The following is an 8,555-nucleotide window of genomic DNA, read 5'->3' on the forward strand; positions in this document are numbered from 1 at the left end:
CTTCAGCAACACACCCAGCTGGATAAAATCTGTTTGTCCTCTAATCTTCTGTAGCTCTTTATCTGTAATCCTCTTATGGTCTTCTTTCATGTTGCTCAATAATTATTTTTTTATTTGTCTCATTTCCTCTACCCTTGTGCTTGAGGACACAGTCTTGGTCTTTGCAGTGCACATAGTCTGACAAGAAATTATTTTTGGAGTTCAAATTTATTAACAAGTTAAAGTTACACAAAAAATTACATTTTGGATAGATATGTATATAATAAATGATCTCAAAAACAACTCCTTGTAACTCTGGGATATATGTATCTAAACTTAAGGATCTTAATCTCTGTATGGCACTTAGTACAGTTCCTTTAACACAGCAAGTACTCAATAAAAAAAAAAAAACTTTGTGTAAACCAACGGGGTCTGGGAAAAATGTATTTGGATATGCAATAAAAATATTTAACATGTCCAATATCGACCACAACAGGTTACGAATCCAAAGGAAATAACATGGTGGTGGTTTTTGCAAACTGAAAACCTGTAAGTCAAAACCAGCCAAACTGTTTTGTTTGGATGGTTGGGGTGGAAATGGAAGATTGTTTACAATTTTAATTTGAAAGTCTTTTCTCTGGGCAAATATACTCTAATTTGCCACAGGCCCTACTACTTCCTATCATCTTACACTAATCTGACTTACGCATTTATGCTATCTATAAGTCATAAGATGGGAGTTCTGAAAGGTGACAGATAGCTGCTTCTATTCATTTCTGCTTTTTAAGTCTTGGGTACTGTTACTGGTTTGAGTCCCCCTAAAACTCTTATGTTAAAGTTTTAATTCCTACCAGAAAATAACCTTATTTGTAGATAAGGTGTTTCAAGAGGTAATTAAACTGAAATGAAGTCTTCAATATAGGCCTGAATCTAGTTGGTGTCTTACATGGAAAAAAAAATTTCGATACAGATGTGCACACACATGGAGAAAAGACCACATGAAGACAAAGAGATGAGACAGCCACATATGAGCCAAGGACAGAGACCTCAGAAAGAAACCATCCCTGCTGACACCTTGATTTTGAACTTCTAGCCTCCAGAATTGTGAGAAAATAACTTTCTGTAAGCCATCTAGTCTGTGATATTTTGTTTGCTCTAGCAAAAAATACAGCCTTCAACTGTATTTAACATTAATCTTGGCTTTTTTACATCAAAACTTACTTGTTCAAGTCTGTCTCCCAGGTACATGGTGAACACAATTCTGAGTAGTTTAGGATCTCCATGATTCAAGTTATATGTAAGATATTCATAAATAAGAAACATAAGGAATACAACAAAAATGCCAAATACAGGCTATATTTACAATTCTATAGGCATTCAGGAGGGAGTGAGGTGACTGTGGACTAGGCCACAAAAGAGTCACAATTTGAGCTAGGTCTTAAAAGCATAAGTAGGATTCAGCCAAGTTGATGGGAGACAGCTTCAAGGAGAGAATAGTGTACAGTGGCAAATACATGTCTACTACTGGAGGAATTTTTTTTTCTCCTTTTAAGTACCTCTAATTTACGTTGAAGTTTCTTTTCTGTGCTTTCTAAACTCTAAAATCACTATATATTTTTAAATGAATGACCAAAGTCCTTATCAAACTTAGGCATTTTTTTTCTTGTCAGAAAAATAACAGTTCAACTGACTTTGTTCAATACCATACTGACAACCAAAGGATACTAGGGTTCATCTGAAGGCCTCTTGGGCTTCTGCTGAGTTGGCTTGATTTTCGAATGCTCTATGTAGGCAGTAAGCAGCTCATATAACATTCTCTTTTGAAACCCTGGGCATTTTTTGATCTCTTGCCCATTTATCAAATCTCATCACATTAAATGGCTCCACAATGCACGTGGCCTGTGTTTTCTTAAGTGCCTGGTCTTCTTAAGAATGTATTACTCAGTTCATTAATGTTTCATACCTAAGTATTCTGTGTATTTAATTTTTTATTTAATGAAATTTCTAACCTTCAGGCTGAGGAATTATTCAGAATGTTTCATCCAAGCTGCTGGAAAAGTGCTCATTAGCAGGGGGTTTCGAAGACGGAATTTTAAGAAAGAGGTTGGCAGGATCCCAAACACATATAGATCTAAGCTTTCATAAACGTTTCCCTGCCTTAACTATAAAGGAAGAAATTTTTCTTGATAAGCAGATAAATTTTGCTTTAGTTTTTACATTTTGGTGACAAGAATTTAATTATAATTTCTGTTGTCTGATAAAATGTCTTCGTTTAAAGAGTTATCTGCAGAAAGCTGTATTTCACCAATGTTTACTTTCTTTGACAAATGAGATCGTCTTGTGTGAGACTATCATCATCAATGAGATACAACTGGAACCAAAGCAGCCGTATTCACCATTTGGTTTAGCATTTTTTAGATTAAAATAATGCTCCTAACCAAAGGAGTCTCAGCTGAATTAGTTTGATCCTTGGAATGGACTGGGCTCAAATCACCTGCTCATCCTTACCACATGCCTTCAGATTTATGGGCGATTAAGAACTTAGCTTGGAGAACCTATGAGAGTGTTACAGAAAATAAAATAATTTCAGGTCTTCGTGCATTAACTGGTTCAGATGAAATTTGGGGGGTCAGAAAGAACCAGGACGTTAAATTTCATTATAAAATCAAATTGCATTCAGTGGTTAAAGACTACAACATGTGTGCAGTGCAGTTAAAAAAACCTCACACAATAAGAGGTTACTGAATGTTTAAAGATCCAAAATTTCAACGTTTTATAGTTAAGTACAGGTATGTCGTGTAACGAAGTTGACAGCGGGTTTCTGTTACCCCTGTGTGAGGAGGAGGCGCTACCACACGCTTACCTTAGGGAAATAACGTGCACTTTATAACCGTTCAGGTAAGTCTTTGGGCGAGAGAGAAGAATAAAGGACACAGCCGGTGGAGTGACCCTAGAACAGTCCGGCGGTTGCTCCCGAGGAAACGGCCGCAGCCCCAAATATCCTCGTCCCTCTAGCAGGGAGGGTTTTCCCGCGGCGTCTCGCCTTCCGGCCGGAAACCACCTCAAGCCGCCCACCCGGAAGCCGTCGCCGTGGCAACTCGGTATCGTCCCACCCCCTTTTCTTAGCAACGCCCATCACCTTTGACATCTGAGACCAGCCGGGCTTCGATTGGCTCCTCTGTCCTTCACTCTGGGAGACTTTCAAGACCGCGAGTTTTTGAAGCTCGTATTTCAATTTGTGGCGTTTGGTGTTCACGAGTTGCCGAATGCAGCTGAGCGTCTTAATGGAATCAGAGATCTCAGGGGTGAGCCACCGCAAGGGGAGAGCGACAAAAGGGGCGTCCGGAGCTGGAGGGGCGCCGAGTTAGGCCACTTCCAAATGGGGGGCTTCATGCGGGCTGCTCCGCTCCCCTGAGGCAGGCTCAGCGTCTGTTCGCCTCCTCGTAGCCTCTAGGTTTTTCCCTCAGGTCCTTTTCCGACCGCGTCAGAGACGCCTCGCCCACCCCCGTTCTGTTGCCCCTGATGGAAGGCTCCTCTTAACACTACCTTCCCTCTTTTACAAACTGTGTCTCAGCTTCCTTTTCTCTCCTACTGCTTAACCTCCTCCGAGTATAATTCACTCCCCACAGATGGCTTTCGTAATTGCATCCTCATCTCCATCACTAAAACTATCAGACACGGTGTGCTTGCACTTGGCAATGTGGAAAAATGGCTTTCGCGCAACCTAGTGAGCGTCCCACTCCTCACAAATCGAATCCAAAACGTTCCTTATCTAGAAAAGATGCTGTTGTCCTACTCTTCCAGACCGGGAATATCGTGATGGTCACGTGGAAAGCAGCAAGTGACAGCGCTTTATATATAGCGCAACAAAAGTAAGCTCTTGATGCACTCACATCGGAAACATAGTTGTTTTGATTTTTGGTCAGATCCTGTTGATCCATACGTTTCGTTTTGGGTTTATGGATACTGTTCGGACTTTGAAACGAATAATGCCAAAAGTTACATTGGAGAACAAACTCTGAGGATTGATCCGAAGCACAAAAGTAACCACTGATTGAAACCTTATTTTCATTAACCTTTAGTTCTTTTGCCTATTATGATAGTTCTGCCACCACAGTGGATTTAATTTCCATTGAGATTTATGAACATTTTAGGAGTTTACAGTCTAAATAAACAGCTTTCCCTACATCTCCTGTACGTGACCATGAAAATTCTCTATTAACTTTCCAATTTGATAATCCAGTATGAGCTTCTGTGTGCTTAGCCTCTAGAACAGGTTCTTTTCGGGGTAACGGGGTATCATAGTCCCGTTTAAGAATCAGAGGAAAACCTTGGAGCTTTTCTCCAGAATATGTCACTACACACAAAATTTTGTATTAGTTTTAGGGAGTTTTACTTTATTTCAGTAGAGGGATCTCACTCTGTTGCCAAGACTGATCTCCAATGTCTAGATTCAAATGATCCTTCCGTCTCAGCCTCCCAAAGTGTTAGGATTACAAGCGTGAGCCGCCGAGCCCAGCCCAGTTATAGGGAGTTTTAGATTCTGTTTTGAACTGTGGATATCAGTGGGACCCCAGTCCAGTTCTAGACGTTTCTTATATAATAATATATATATTATACATATATACATATATTTACACATGTATAAATATATATTATACAGAATATAATATGTATATTATGTTAATATAATATAGTATATATATAATATGTTAATATGATATATATTATATAATATATAATATATAATTAATATACAGAATATGTATATTATATATGTAATATATATAATACATTATTATATATGTAAATATACATATACAGAATATGTATACTTATGTAATATATGTTAATATATTACATATATACATGTATCATATTTACAATTATATATTTATAATTTTTTTTAAGTAGAAATAATTAAGCAGCAAACTTTTACTTCTACGGAATGACTGTCATTTAACTTCTGAGTTTTAAGATTTGTAGTTCTGAGGGAGGTGGAATGAGAAGGCTGAAACTTTTACATGAGCACCGATTTAAGGATATTAGAAAAGTCATTTCTGAATGTGGTGGTCCATGCCTGTAATCTCACCCCACACTTTGGGTGGCTGAGGCAGGAAGATTGCTTCAGCCTAGGAGTTCAAGACTGTAGTGGAATCCCATCTCTACAAAACATTTAAAAATCAGCCAACTGTGGTGGTGCTCGCCTTGGTCCCAGCTACTGAAGAGGCTGAGATAGGAGGATCACTTGGGCCAGGGAGATCCAGGCTGCAGTGACCAGTGATGGTGCCTATCTCCAAAACAAACAAACAAAAGATAGAGAGATAAAGGTAGTAAGGTAGTGTAAGAGCACAAGGCCATACCAAAAACTGAGTTGGCAAGTTACTGCATCCAGCGTCTTTTTGAGTTAACAAGAAATAGGAAAATTCTTGATCAACATGAAGAGTGAAAATAGTTTGTGTGCCTTAGTTTTTTGGATGTTTTATATTAAAATAATTTTTATGGTGGCATTCTACCAGCATATACCCGAATATAATCTCATACATCCTGTTCCTAACCATTTCAGACATTATTTTCACGTGAGAACATTAGCTCACCTGAAATTTACTTTTCTATATGATGTGAGGAATGGCTTTAACTAAATTTTTTTTTCATTGTTTGAATGCCATTTTGGGGGGATTAGTTTTCAGTTTTGCTTTATTGTGATTGTCTGGTTTTAGAATTAGGGTAATAGTATTTGGCATGTTCAAATGGTCTGGGATGTGTTGTATTCTCCACGTCTTGAAAACGTTTGTATAATATTGGCATTTCTTTGTTAACTGTTTGATAGAATACATTCTTTGAGGGCCGATATTTTCTTTTGTAGGAAGTTTTAATGAAATTAAGAAAAGTAAATTCTATTTGCCTACATCTTTACCGTTTCTGTCACTACTTCTTGTTGTAGATCTATATTTTCATAATTTTCCTTCAGTTTGAATAACTTCCTTTATTTAATATTGCTTGCAGGTAAAAGATTCTATCAGTGTTTGTTTTTTAGAAAATGTTTTTATTTAACTTTCAGTTTTGAAAGATTTATTTTTAAACTGAATGTATAATTCTATGTTGACTTTTTTTTTTTTTAGCACTTTAATATTCTATTGTCCTCTGGCTGTTGTTTTTAGTTAGATATTTGGTGTCATGCTTATCTTTGTTCTTCTGTATATTATATCTCCCCCAACCCCATCCCACCCTACCCCCACTTTTAAAAAAACAAAATCAGCCGTATGTAGGCATAATTTACATATGGTAAAGTTGACCCTTTTACGGAATATTGTTCTATGAGTTTTGACAAATGTAATGAATTGTAAACGACTATCACAATCATTTTTAGTATATCTGTAAGTCTGTAAAGTTCTCTCCCGTTATTATTGATTTTCTGTCCTCATCATTGGCCCCTAGCAACCGCAGATCTGATATCTACTGCTATAGGTTTGTGTTTGGGGGCCTCATGTTAGTGGAATCACATAATATGAGCTGGTTGTGTCTGGCTTCTTTCACTTGATGTAATACTTTCAAGATTCATCCGTGTTCTTGCATGTATCAGTAATTTTTTTCTTTTTATGTGTGAGTAGTATTCCATTATATGTATTACCACAGTTTGTTTATTCATTCAACAGTTAATGGACTTTGGGTTGTTTCCAGGTTTTGGCTGTTAGGATTAAAGCTGCTGTAAATATTTAGCTCCAGAGATCCTCTGCTTTGGCCTTCCAAAGTGCTGGGATTATAGGCATGAGACACTATGTCCATTCTCAGTTCTACATTTATGTTGCTACTCTTGTAAGTGAAAAATCTTTTCTTTGATGGTTTATCCCTTTAGTGGGAGAAATCATCTACTGTCATTTTGCTCTGTCCTGCAAATATTCTTATAAAGTTATTTAAAATATTCTAAAAATAAAAATAACTTCCGTATACCTATCATACAGTTTAATAAAACACTACCAATATAGTTGAAATGTACTATGAACCATATCTCTACAAAAAAATTTAAAAATCAGCCAGGTGCAGTGGCTCATGCCTGTGGTCCCAGCTGGAGTGAGCTATAATGGCCGCACTGCACTCCAGCCTGGGCAACAAGAATAAGACCCTTTCTCAATCTGTTCTGCCATAATAGCAGAAGAAGAAAGAAGAAAAAGAAAAAAAAAGTAGAACTAAGGGCAGACAAGAGCCAACTGTGAAAAGGATGTTAGGGGAGGACTGATTTGCATACATGAAGTCATAATCATGTAACTTCTTTTAAAGAAGTTGTGGTTTCCTTTGGGAATATTACACCAAGCAAAAATGTAACGTATGATGACCTGGAAGCAATTTCACTAATGCGTATTTTGCAAAGTGTTATTACTCTCAGAAGTCAAATCAATGACTTCTAGGAGATTTTTGAACGATATAAAATAGTCTCCAAGGGAGGAAACAGTAAGGTTGTGGAGTGTCAGGAAAAACCTTAAGGAGATCATTCTTACATGGCATGGCTCAGTTTTAAGGTAATCACCTAGTCAGGAGGTCCCCTGAGAAACAGATTACACAGCTGAAACAAGGAGGTACTTGAATGATTTCTAGTTCATAAAAAATGTTATTGATATCAGAATCCATTCTAGTATCAAGGAATTGTGAAGCTTTGATCCCTAACCTCAAGGAGGACAGAAATTTATTCTAACTATACCGTCAAGCCTGTTTCCTGGGAAGACAAACTTCTGTATAGAGGGCTTTATAGGAGCTGTGTGTTCAGGAGTCTAGGATCATTTAAAAAACATTACCCAGGGATTTCCAAAAACCCAGACCTACAGAACATGGGCAGGGATTATAAGAACTTTTAATAGCTTCTTAAAATTTTTTTTTTTTTTTGAGATGGAGTCTCACAGTGTCACTCGGGCTGGAGTGCAATGGCCCATCTTGGCTTATGGCAACCTCTGCCTCCCGGGTTCAAGCGATTCTCCTGCCTCAGCCTCCCGAATAGCTGGGATTACAGGCACCCCCCCCCCCCCCCCACCATGCTGGACTAATTTTTGGTATTTTTGGTGGAGACAGGGTTTCACTATGTTGGCCAGGCTGGTCTCTAACAACTGACATTGTGATCCACCCACCTCAGCCTCCCAAAGTACTGAGATCACAGGCGTGAGGCACCACAACCGGCCAATAGCTTTTTATTTAAAGACATTCTTTCTTATGAGTTGAATTGTGTCCCTCAAAAAGATATATTCAAGTCCTAACCCCTGTTATTTGTGAATGTGACCCTAATTCACTGACTGGTTTCTTTATAAGAAAAGAGGCTAGTCACAGTGGCTCACACCTGTAATCCCAGCACTTTGGGAAGTTGAGGCTGGAGGATTGCTTGAGCTCAGGAGTTTGAGATCAACCTGGGCAACATAGCAGGATGTCATCTCTACTAAAAAAAAAATTAACAAAAATATAGCCAGGTGTCCTAGCTACTCTGGAGGCTGAGGTGGGAGGGTAGCTTGAGCCCAGGAGTTTGAGGATGCAGTGCGTTGTGATTGCGCCACTGAACTCCAGCCTGGGCAAGAGTATAAAACCCTGTCTCAAAA

This window comes from Cebus imitator, unplaced genomic scaffold, assembly GCF_001604975.1.
Source record: "Cebus imitator isolate Cc_AM_T3 unplaced genomic scaffold, Cebus_imitator-1.0 Scaffold118, whole genome shotgun sequence".
In the NCBI taxonomy this organism is placed as follows: domain Eukaryota; kingdom Metazoa; phylum Chordata; class Mammalia; order Primates; family Cebidae; genus Cebus; species Cebus imitator.